The sequence below is a fragment of the Bufo bufo genome, chromosome 1 (assembly GCF_905171765.1).
Source record: "Bufo bufo chromosome 1, aBufBuf1.1, whole genome shotgun sequence".
Taxonomy (NCBI): Eukaryota; Metazoa; Chordata; class Amphibia; order Anura; family Bufonidae; genus Bufo; species Bufo bufo.
This window is the reverse complement of record NC_053389.1, coordinates 35,843,313-35,856,229: the sequence shown is the minus strand read 5'-3', so window position 1 is coordinate 35,856,229 and position 12,917 is coordinate 35,843,313. Positions and strand designations below refer to the sequence as shown.

Here is a 12,917-nt window from a genome sequence, read left to right as displayed (position 1 = left end):
AAAGTAGGGAAATTGAAATTTGGAAATTTGGTAATTTTTCAATTTTTTGGGTAAATTTGTTATTTTATTTTATATAAATAAAAATGAATTTTTTTGACTCCATTTTACCACTGTCTTGAAGTACAATATGTGACAAGAAAACAATCTCAGAATGGCCTAGATATGTAAAAGCGTTTTAAAGTTATTACCACATAAAGTGACACATGTCAGATTTGCTAAAAATGGCCGGGTCCTTAAGGTGAAAAATGGCAGGGTATGGGGTTTATTTTAAAATCTAAGTTTTTCTAAACTTTGGACCGAATTCTGCTTCAGATGCTTCGCTTCACTCAACACTACTTATTTACATAAAGTTGAACCAGCTCTTAAAATCATAATGTTCATGTATTCCTGGTAAAATAATTAAATATTACATAATGAGATCTATGACACATTATAAACCAATACTAGGTCACCGATCACACACCCTGAACACACCCATACCCTCAATGTATATATAATAGCGCACCAGTAGTATCCCTGCATCAACAGAAGACAATACACAGTGCATCATCCAGGTATGTACCAAAGCTTCTACTCTTATCTGGAAGAAAAGATATTATATTATTTCACCAATATGATAGGTTTGTACTAACATCACAGAGGGGCCTCACTTTGGGGCTGGTTCATACCTCTACATGCACTTCAATACGAAGGATCCAGAGATTGGTTCTACCAACTCTTAGAGTAGAAAGCAGGATCAGGCTCCCATTGCAGATTCTTATCCGTTATTTTCTTCTATTGCCTTTCAAATGAGGAGGGAAAGTCCTTCCTAAAATCTTATCACCCACTGGAAAGCAGTTTGAGGCCAACCAGAGCTGATAGCTGACTTGTCTTTTCTTGTTTGATTGTAAGGTTTGTCCCATCAGTTGGGGAATATGGATAACATGGAATCTTCTTCGTTATGGGGGACTCAGCATGTCCATGTGTTACATGGATGCATATTCACTTGTATTGCTGACATGTAATACCACATTTCTCCTGAAGTGGCCACCGCAGGGAAACTGAGCGGCCACATTGTGCTTCCCCTACAGATCACCAGAGATTAGAGAAGCTGCACCCACATCGATCAGTAGATTGTGGATGTGACTTCAATCTGAAATGAAGTTGTCATACTTTGAAAATATCCAACTGATTTACTCAAATGTGCCATCATGGTGAGTGTGTTGCGAGTGGGGAAGCAACTTGGTTCAAGAACAGACAAAGTGTGAATCCTATAAGTATATTTGCAGACCTCTGATAATATTTGATCACTCTAATCATTTAAATTCATTATTTACAGGAAAAAAGTTAGACCTCTCAGTTAAACATGACACGAACAATCACATTGCTGCTGATATCTCTAAGTGAGTTGCACATATGATATGTTTGTATACTATTGGTTCTTACTGCAAATTACATCCCCAAGTAAAAGCATTGGTTTTTACTTTTTATTTTACTAGTATTTCATTGTCACTCGGGTCTCTGTAGATAATCAATGAACAGTTTAGATTTCAGACTCTAGCAGCTCTTTCTCTCCCTTTCAGAGCAGGAAGTCTCAGCACAATCTCAAGAACAAATTATCTGCTGAACTATATGATACCAATCAGCTACATACAACTAAACCCTTACCTCTCTATGTATCTGAAGCTGATGAATCTTCCTTAGTACTAGCTAGGACCAGCAAGGAATACAGCAGTGTCACCAAGTAGATTGTCCTCAAAAGGTGGAACCCACAAAATCAAGTCCGATTGGCGAAACTCAATACATTGTAGGAACATATAGTGACGTTCATTAGGTCATTGCCATCTGCTGTAAGAGAAATATAAACCTACCCGTAACAGACCATAGTCGCTCAAAATTTCTAGTAAAATGTTTGCATCCTTACAGGCAGTGGTGCAGTCAACTTCTGGTCCTTGGTGGACAATGAAAGTATTCAGTAGTCTCATCTCTTTTGTCTGCTCATTAGAAGACAGATACTTCCAAATAATTATTTAAGGTGAGGCAGGGACATAGCATTATGGATAATTTGCTAAGTTTTAACGAGGACCCCTGTGGTGACCAGGCCCCATTGTATCTCCTAACTCAGTAGTCCCTCTCATACCCTTCATCTTGTTGGACTGCTGACAGCACTAGGTGCCGGTTTCTTAGAAACTCCTCGCGTTCCATATGTTCTTTGAATTTTTCTTTACACGAACTTAGCATTTTTATTTTCATTTTGCAGGTGTGCTCCTTGCTCTGGTAACAGCAAAATCAATACCTGGTAAGGATTTGTTACTATAAGTATTAGATTTTACTTTCTCCATATTGAGTCTATAGTCCCCGGGTAACAGTCCATTAGTCAAAGTGACAGCTGCTGCTCCGGCCATAAAATGGGCTCAGAATTGTTGTTTCTTCGAATTGAAACCATCATTCCCAATGAGACTTTCTATTAGTGGTGACATTGTAACATACCAATAAACCATTAACTCGCCCTCACAAAACAACAGATGGGATAAAGGCAACCAGTGTATAATACTAAACTATATTATACTATACTGAGTTGATGAAAGTGTCCAAAGAATAAGAATGAATCTTCTACAGTCTAGTTTAAGAGCTGAGCTGAGCCCGGACTTAACCCCTTCTTCCCTCATTCAGCATGAATGAGTGGAGCATCGGAGCATTTCACGCTCCAATGTTTCCCCTTGTCCTGCGGTGCATAGCACAGGGCAAGGGCTTTTTCTTTTTCTACGGTGAGGTACCGGGTCTCACTATGGGTATCCTAGGCAGAGACTTCCACCTAGCAGTGAGCCCGGTGACGTCACCAGCACTAATGGCCGGTCTTTACTGCTTCCCTAGCACATGCAGGTGAATTACATCACTAGGTATGGATAGTTGGTTTGGTCTTACCTTTTATGAACCATTATATAAGAAACATCTTCCTTCGTAAAGATCTTTAATAAAAGAAGAACTTTCTGCTGAAGGATGTGACTCCATCAACTATCTGTACCTAGTGGTTTCACACCTCTGGTGTCTCGGAGCAATGCTATCAGCCGAGGCCTCACACTATACCTGGATTCCTTAGTTTATATATCTGGACTGGCATTTCAGCACACACCTGGTTTGCCAGATAAAGGAATGCAATGGGACGATCCTTGCTCTTTGGACACTTCCATAGCAATTCGGCATATGTGCATATTGTACATTGTTTGCCGTTATCACCTACATTATTTTATTAGTTTATTGTTTAGTTTTTTTCATTACTTAAAGGGGTTTTCCAATCCCACCTAATTTACACCAGGGTCGGGAGAGTGTGTAAATGAAATAAAAAGAGCCACTGACGGTGTCCCTAAGCTGCACATCAACAGCCAAGGGTCCGACTGATCCTATAAAACAAAGGCTGCTTTAAGAAACAGCGCCCCCTCCTGTCCATGGAATAGAGCTGATACTACAACCATCCTCTGGAAAGGCGTGGCACTACACTTTTGGAAGAAAGCAGCCATGTTTTCCTAATCCCAGACATTCTTTTAACTTGTTCTTAATTCTTCTTTTGCAGACTGTACAGATGGCAAAGTATATACTGATTGTGGGAGCAACTGTCCACCAACCTGCGATAAACCGAATCCTATATGCAATTATATGTGTGTTCCAGGTTGTTTCTGCCCAAAGGGCACTGTACAAAATATCAGGGGTAAATGTGTGCAAAAGGATAAGTGCAGACTCTGAAGCGGGAACACAACATATTCCATTTGTGCCAATAACTGCCCCGGTGTTGTATCTCCCCCAAATTGCCTTAGAATAGAATGTATGCACGGCTGTGCATGTAAACCCAACTACGCGCTCCTACCTAACAGCAAGAGATGTGTCCTTCCACAGGATCTCTCCAACGTTGGCTCCAACAAGTAAACCATCCCATGTGTGTCTTATTAGCAATCATCAAAATTGAAAGTTTTAGATGTGTCTGATGAAAATAAAATGATTGCTGACATTGTTTTTATCTATTTTCATTGATTCATTAAAAAGCGATCTGGGACATAGGCCCCAATTACCATTCCTGATAAATCCTCTCTCCTAACCGCCATATGGTGCTCCTTCCACTCTGACGCCAGCTGTGCGACCATACATCATTTTTTTAGCAAATATGGGGTGTTGGCGTATTTGGGGGAAATGGGTAACAAAATGTGGGGTGCATTTTGTCCTGTTACCCCTTGTGAAAGTGAAAAATGTGGGTGTAAAGAAACTTTTTCTGGAAAATGTCATTTTTTATTTTCACAGCCAAGCGTTTCCTAATTCTGTGAAATGCCTGATGGGTCAAAATGCTCACTGCACACCTTGAAATATTCCTTGAGGGGTGTAGTTTCCATAATGGGGTCACTTTTTGGGGGTTTCCACTCTAGGGCTACCTCAGGGTGTGTTCAATTGCAAGATGGCGTCTTTGAATTATTCCGGTGAAATCTGCCTTCCAGAAGCTATTTGGTGATCCTTTCCTTATGACCCCTGTGGTAGCCCATATAGCAGTTTACAAGCACATATGGAGTATTGATGTAATCAGGAGAAAATGGTCAATAAATTAGGGGGTACATTTTCTCCAGTTCCCCCTTTTGAAAGTGAAAAATTTGGTCCTAAAGTCCATTTTATTGGAAAAAAAATTAATTTTTCATTTTCACAGCCAATTCCATGATTTACCTTTGAGGACAAAGTTATCTCTACACATCTTGAAATAATCCTTGAGGGGTGTAGTTTCCAGAATGTGGTCACTTTTGTGGATTTCAAATCTAGGGGTACCTCAGTCTTCATATGCGACATAGCTCACAAAAGCAAATCCTGCAAAATCTGTCCTCAAAAAGCCCTTTAGCGCTACTTCCCTTTTGGACCCTGACATGCACCCATACATAATTTTTTGAGCATATATTGGGTGTTGGCGTATTCAGGGGGAAATGGGTAACAAAATGTGGGGTGCATTTTGTCCTGTTACCCCTTGTGAAAGTGAAAAATGTGCAAAAAATAAAATTTTTCATTTTCACAGCCAAGCGTTTCCTAATTCTGTGAAACGCCCAATGGGTCAAAGTGCTCACTACACACCTTAACATATTCCTTGAGGGGTATAGTTTCCAGAATGGGGTCACTTTTTGGGGGTGTCCATTGTAGGGCCACCTCAAGGTGTCTTCATATGTGACATAGCTCCCAATTACCATTCCAGCTAAATCCGCTCTCCAAAAGCCATGTAGTGTTCCTTCCACTCTGAAGCCTGCTGTGCGCCCATACTTCGGTTTTTGAGCACACATGGGGTGTTTCTGTAAACTCCAGATTCAGGGTAATAAATTTTGAGTTTTGTTTGGCTGTTAACCCTTAATGTGTTGAAGAAAAAATAGATTAAAATGTAAAATCTGTTAAAAAAAAAAGGGAAATTTTGACGAATTTCATTCCCATTTTCATTTAATTCTTAACAAAGTTTGTACAATCCGTTTTGAATAGCTGGAGGAGTGTAGTTGCTAAAATGGGCTGATTTATGGGTGGTTTCTAATATGTAAGCCCCAGAAAGTGACTTCATAACTGAACTGGTCATGAAAAAATTGGGGTTTGGAAATGTTCTTAAAAATTTTAAGATTTGCTTCTAAACTTCTAACGTCCTCAAAAAATAAAGTGTCATTTTCAAAATGATTCAAACATGAAGTAGACATATGGGGAATGTAAAGTAATTACTATTTTGAAGGTATTACTATCTATTATAAAAGTAGGGAAATTGAAATTTGGAAATTTGGTAATTTTTCAATTTTTTGGGTAAATTTGTTATTTTATTTTATATAAATAAAAATGAATTTTTTTGACTCCATTTTACCACTGTCTTGAAGTACAATATGTGACAAGAAAACAATCTCAGAATGGCCTAGATATGTAAAAGCGTTTTAAAGTTATTACCACATAAAGTGACACATGTCAGATTTGCTAAAAATGGCCGGGTCCTTAAGGTGAAAAATGGCAGGGTATGGGGTTTATTTTAAAATCTAAGTTTTTCTAAACTTTGGACCGAATTCTGCTTCAGATGCTTCGCTTCACTCAACACTACTTATTTACATAAAGTTGAACCAGCTCTTAAAATCATAATGTTCATGTATTCCTGGTAAAATAATTAAATATTACATAATGAGATCTATGACACATTATAAACCAATACTAGGTCACCGATCACACACCCTGAACACACCCATACCCTCAATGTATATATAATAGCACACCAGTAGTATCCCTGCATCAACAGAAGACAATACACAGTGCATCATACAGGTATGTACCAAAGCTTCTACTCTTATCTGGAAGAAAAGATATTATATTATTTCACCAATATGATAGGTTTGTACTAACATCACAGAGGGGCCTCACTTTGGGGCTGGTTCATACCTCTACATGCACTTCAATACGAAGGATCCAGAGATTGGTTCTACCAACTCTTAGAGTAGAAAGCAGGATCAGGCTCCCATTGCAGATTCTTATCCGTTATTTTCTTCTATTGCCTTTCAAATGAGGAGGGAAAGTCCTTCCTAAAATCTTATCACCCACTGGAAAGCAGTTTGAGGCCAACCAGAGCTGATAGCTGACTTGTCTTTTCTTGTTTGATTGTAAGGTTTGTCCCATCAGTTGGGGAATATGGATAACATGGAATCTTCTTCGTTATGGGGGACTCAGCATGTCCATGTGTTACATGGATGCATATTCACTTGTATTGCTGACATGTAATACCACATTTCTCCTGAAGTGGCCACCGCAGGGAAACTGAGCGGCCACATTGTGCTTCCCCTACAGATCACCAGAGATTAGAGAAGCTGCACCCACATCGATCAGTAGATTGTGGATGTGACTTCAATCTGAAATGAAGTTGTCATACTTTGAAAATATCCAACTGATTTACTCAAATGTGCCATCATGGTGTGTGTGTTGCGAGTGGGGAAGCAACTTGGTTCAAGAACAGACAAAGTGTGAATCCTATAAGTATATTTGCAGACCTCTGATAATATTTGATCACTCTAATCATTTAAATTCATTATTTACAGGAAAAAAGTTAGACCTCTCAGTTAAACATGACACGAACAATCACATTGCTGCTGATATCTCTAAGTGAGTTGCACATATGATATGTTTGTATACTATTGGTTCTTACTGCAAATTACATCCCCAAGTAAAAGCATTGGTTTTTACTTTTTATTTTACTAGTATTTCATTGTCACTCGGGTCTCTGTAGATAATCAATGAACAGTTTAGATTTCAGACTCTAGCAGCTCTTTCTCTCCCTTTCAGAGCAGGAAGTCTCAGCACAATCTCAAGAACAAATTATCTGCTGAACTATATGATACCAATCAGCTACATACAACTAAACCCTTACCTCTCTATGTATCTGAAGCTGATGAATCTTCCTTAGTACTAGCTAGGACCAGCAAGGAATACAGCAGTGTCACCAAGTAGATTGTCCTCAAAAGGTGGAACCCACAAAATCAAGTCCGATTGGCGAAACTCAATACATTGTAGGAACATATAGTGACGTTCATTAGGTCATTGCCATCTGCTGTAAGAGAAATATAAACCTACCCGTAACAGACCATAGTCGCTCAAAATTTCTAGTAAAATGTTTGCATCCTTACAGGCAGTGGTGCAGTCAACTTCTGGTCCTTGGTGGACAATGAAAGTATTCAGTAGTCTCATCTCTTTTGTCTGCTCATTAGAAGACAGATACTTCCAAATAATTATTTAAGGTGAGGCAGGGACATAGCATTATGGATAATTTGCTAAGTTTTAACGAGGACCCCTGTGGTGACCAGGCCCCATTGTATCTCCTAACTCAGTAGTCCCTCTCATACCCTTCATCTTGTTGGACTGCTGACAGCACTAGGTGCCGGTTTCTTAGAAACTCCTCGCGTTCCATATGTTCTTTGAATTTTTCTTTACACGAACTTAGCATTTTTATTTTCATTTTGCAGGTGTGCTCCTTGCTCTGGTAACAGCAAAATCAATACCTGGTAAGGATTTGTTACTATAAGTATTAGATTTTACTTTCTCCATATTGAGTCTATAGTCCCCGGGTAACAGTCCATTAGTCAAAGTGACAGCTGCTGCTCCGGCCATAAAATGGGCTCAGAATTGTTGTTTCTTCGAATTGAAACCATCATTCCCAATGAGACTTTCTATTAGTGGTGACATTGTAACATACCAATAAACCATTAACTCGCCCTCACAAAACAACAGATGGGATAAAGGCAACCAGTGTATAATACTAAACTATATTATACTATACTGAGTTGATGAAAGTGTCCAAAGAATAAGAATGAATCTTCTACAGTCTAGTTTAAGAGCTGAGCTGAGCCCGGACTTAACCCCTTCTTCCCTCATTCAGCATGAATGAGTGGAGCATCGGAGCATTTCACGCTCCAATGTTTCCCCTTGTCCTGCGGTGCATAGCACAGGGCAAGGGCTTTTTCTTTTTCTACGGTGAGGTACCGGGTCTCACTATGGGTATCCTAGGCAGAGACTTCCACCTAGCAGTGAGCCCGGTGACGTCACCAGCACTAATGGCCGGTCTTTACTGCTTCCCTAGCACATGCAGGTGAATTACATCACTAGGTATGGATAGTTGGTTTGGTCTTACCTTTTATGAACCATTATATAAGAAACATCTTCCTTCGTAAAGATCTTTAATAAAAGAAGAACTTTCTGCTGAAGGATGTGACTCCATCAACTATCTGTACCTAGTGGTTTCACACCTCTGGTGTCTCGGAGCAATGCTATCAGCCGAGGCCTCACACTATTCCTGGATTCCTTGGATTATATATCTGGACTGGCATTTCAGCACACACCTGGTTTGCCAGATAAAGGAATGCAATGGGACGATCCTTGCTCTTTGGACACTTCCATAGCAATTCGGCATATGTGCATATTGTACATTGTTTGCCGTTATCACCTCATTATTTTATTAGTTTATTGTTTAGTTTTTTTCATTACTTAAAGGGGTTTTCCAATCCCACCTAATTTACACCAGGGTCGGGAGAGTGTGTAAATGAAATAAAAAGAGCCACTGACGGTGTCCCTAAGCTGCACATCAACAGCCAAGGGTCCGACTGATCCTATAAAACAAAGGCTGCTTTAAGAAACAGCGCCCCCTCCTGTCCATGGAATAGAGCTGATACTACAACCATCCTCTGGAAAGGCGTGGCACTACACTTTTGGAAGAAAGCAGCCATGTTTTCCTAATCCCAGACATTCTTTTAACTTGTTCTTAATTCTTCTTTTGCAGACTGTACAGATGGCAAAGTATATACTGATTGTGGGAGCAACTGTCCACCAACCTGCGATAAACCGAATCCTATATGCAATTATATGTGTGTTCCAGGTTGTTTCTGCCCAAAGGGCACTGTACAAAATATCAGGGGTAAATGTGTGCAAAAGGATAAGTGCAGACTCTGAAGCGGGAACACAACATATTCCATTTGTGCCAATAACTGCCCCGGTGTTGTATCTCCCCCAAATTGCCTTAGAATAGAATGTATGCACGGCTGTGCATGTAAACCCAACTACGCGCTCCTACCTAACAGCAAGAGATGTGTCCTTCCACAGGATCTCCCCAACGTTGGCTCCAACAAGTAAACCATCCCATGTGTGTCTTATTAGCAATCATCAAAATTGAAAGTTTTAGATGTGTCTGATGAAAATAAAATGATTGCTGACATTGTTTTTATCTATTTTCATTGATTCATTAAAAAGCGATCTGGGATCTTTGACACTGACCAATCTCTGACCAATCAGATCACAATCAGTCTATATTGCTGTGGAATTGACCAGATTAAAGTTAGTGGCGGTCCCCATCCTACCACCATGACCTGGATTTCAGTAAATCCCTCATGAATGATATATGTAGGAAAACTGAGCATGGATATGCATGGGCCAATATATGAAGGTCTAGGGGAGCTATAAACATGGCCAAGCCAGTGATTCTCGCTCATCTGCATGGCCACCTCTGTCTGATATTCCAGTCCAAGTTATGGTATCGATAGGATTTACTACAGACTAAATACATGTGATGGACCAATCTACAGATTATAGCAGGACCTGTCTGGACCACGATATGCATCATAGAGTAAAAAATGCTTATGTTCCTCAGTAGACCCATGTGTGGAGGGTCAAAATCTTATCCTGAACAGAAGATTGGGGTGCAGTAGACTGAATTTTACGTAAATAGGATTGCGCTGCAGATAATCCTGAAGTCCTCTTTCACACCATGCGGTTTTACAGGAGTTTTACAAATACTCATAAAATTCCTCCCCTCATCCAAACCTATAAAAACCAAGGAGTCGTAGAATAGTGAAGCACATTCACATATATGTCCCGTAAAGAGGTTTATTGTACTCACAAAGTTACACTTGTAATCAGTATATCAGAATATAAAATCTCCACGCTGCCCGACCCGGGTTTCGCTGCTTGAGCTTCGTCAGGGGCGTCTACTTAGGACTAAGTACAAAAAACCTCTTTACGGGACATATATGTGAATGTGCTTCACTATTCTGCGACCCCATGGTTTTTATAGGTTTGGATGAGGGGAGGAATTCTATGAGTACTTACATTTCGTCCCGTGCTTGGATCTGATGGTGTAAAACCACATGGTGTGATAGAGGACTTCAGGAAAATCTGCAGCCAGATCGTATTTTCATACAATTTGGATTTAAAGTAACCTTGACCCACATCACTATACTAGGATCTGCAGCGTGAAAAGTCCAGGCAACGTATCAGAGACCTTTTTTTTTCCTTTTTTCTTTCTGCAGTAGACTGAAGACTGTTTGATATAACCATATTGAGCTTTATGGAGATAGAGTCAATATAATGCAATGTATAACTTTTGGAGCTGCACATGGCATTATATCCTCCAGGAGCTCACAAAGCAAAATAAGGTTTACCGACTGAGAGATCCTAAACATGTACTATGGCTTGTTTGCTAATTCTCATTTTGTCTGTATACAGGAGCTCTGTATTCCTGATGAATGATGTACTTTTGGCTGCCTCCACTAGGGGGAGCTAACTGCATTTGGATGTATACAACTAGCATTGAACTCATCGGCGGCTGTATATATATGAATGCTGGCATTTCCCCCTTGTGGTGAATGCAGATACCTGCAGTCACATTGTCTCAGCAAGAAAAGGAGCAGTTTATTGATGGGCACTTTATGGCCATGGGATCCAGTGCAGTTTTGTGCTCTACTTCTATTCCCTCTGCCTTAGCAACACCATAGAGCTTATAGGGTTTGGTTCCTCAGTTAGGTTCGACATGTCTGCTGCAGTTGCTAAAGGCTTCAAGCAGAATTTGAAAACCTCAGAATCTTAGGGATACAATTGTTGAGAACGGTTCCAGAGTCACAGGAGCGGTCATACTTCCCTGTGGCTCCGATGCAGAGTGTTTACAGATGCAAGCTGCATACAGTAGAGCATGGGTAGGCAACCTCCGGCTCTCCGGGTGTTTTAAAACTACAACTCCCAGGGGACATCCTAAAACATTTAATGTGAAAATGGCTTAATGTACCATAATGTGCCTAAACCTCAATCAATTGCCTTGAAACTTTGCACAACCTCAGATCTCAGCTTCCCAAACCTATCCTGGAAGCTTCATAGATACCCACAAGGCAAATGAGTGACATTAAGCTTGTTTTTTGGGGAGCTTAACCTCTTACGGACACAGGGCATACAGGTACGCCTGTGTATTTCCGATCAGTGTCGCACGGCGGGCGGTGATCAGAACGGGGTGCTTGCTGAAATCATTCAGCAGACACCCTGTGACAATGCCGAGGGTGGTCCTGTGACCCCCCGTATCGGCGATCGCTGCAAACCGCAGGTCGATTCAGACCTGCGGTTTGCAGCGTTTCCGGGTCATTCGGGTCTCCGGTGACCCAATGACCCGGAATAGGAGGGTGATCGGTGGTGTAATATACACCACCAATCACCCTCCGTAGATCCTGTGAGGTGGCGGTGACGCCACCTCTCAGGATCGCCTGTGATTGGCTGGACAGACTGGTGGACGGAGCGCCGCTCTCCCCGCCCACAGACTTCCTTGGGAGCGAGGAGAGTGGAGCCCTGTGTCGGTCCTTCTGCCTCCTACGCGATCCGCCGCCATCCGTGGCCCCTGATGCACTATAAAATGCCATCTGGCACATAAACATTTAGGGAGAGCTTTAGGTTAGGCAGGGAGAGCACCCAGATCTGAGGGTGTCTGGGGTCCACAGCACCCAAGGGGTGCTGCAGCTTGCCATCCCCCACACATTTTTTTGGGCGCAAGAGCTTTTTGTTTGTGGGTGCGCTGACTGTGGCCGGCACTCTTAGCCGAACAAGAGCGTCTGGCCACTGTTTAGCACATCGCCCACCCCACCGCAGGGTATACGTAAAAACACACCATCCCCCCACACATACACACACTAAATAAAGTTTTACACACACACTCCCCTTTAGCGTTAGAAGATGGCCCGCCGGATATTCTCGGCCGAGGAGGCATATGCTTAGTTGCTCTCCGACTCCGAGAGCCCCAGTGAGGACGAGGATGACCCCATTTTCCTGTTGTCATCCTCGTTCTCCTCATCATCTAGTGATGATGATGAGCCCTCAAGGCGGCGGAGCCAGGAGCCCCCCATGCCAGGGACCCTGTGGCCCACACTAGTATGAGCAGCCCTGGGGCTCATACTAGTTTTCCGGCCCACTAGACATTTCAGCAAAATTCTCTGTCCAAAATACCAATGGAGCTCCTTCTCTTCTGAGCCGTTTAGTTCACCCGCAGATCACTCTACATCCACATATGAGGTATTTTCTGACTCAGAAAAAAATTGGATACGAATTTTGTGGTGCTTTTTCTTCTTTTAAGACTTGTAAAAATGAAATAAAAGGGGCTACAAGAACATGTTAGT

General features: G+C 41.4%; 2 long non-coding RNA genes across 3 annotated transcripts; both read left to right on the top strand.

Moving 5' to 3' along the window:
* Window positions 1–473: 473 nt before the first annotated feature.
* Window positions 474–3,986, top strand: LOC120993375. The gene is made up of 5 exons (XR_005777240.1): window positions 474–554; window positions 1,024–1,193; window positions 1,319–1,382; window positions 2,240–2,278; window positions 3,551–3,986. It is a non-coding gene; the product is annotated as an uncharacterized LOC120993375 (long non-coding RNA).
* A 2,247-nt stretch (window positions 3,987–6,233) lies between these two features.
* On the top strand, window positions 6,234–9,711 carry LOC120993382. 2 transcript variants are annotated; one of them, XR_005777246.1, is made up of 4 exons: window positions 6,234–6,279; window positions 7,044–7,107; window positions 7,965–8,003; window positions 9,275–9,711. It is a non-coding gene; the product is annotated as an uncharacterized LOC120993382 (long non-coding RNA). The 2 variants fall into 2 exon arrangements; XR_005777243.1 differs by lacking the exon at window positions 6,234–6,279 and adding an exon at window positions 6,331–6,918.
* The last annotated feature ends 3,206 nt before the right edge of the window (window positions 9,712–12,917 follow it).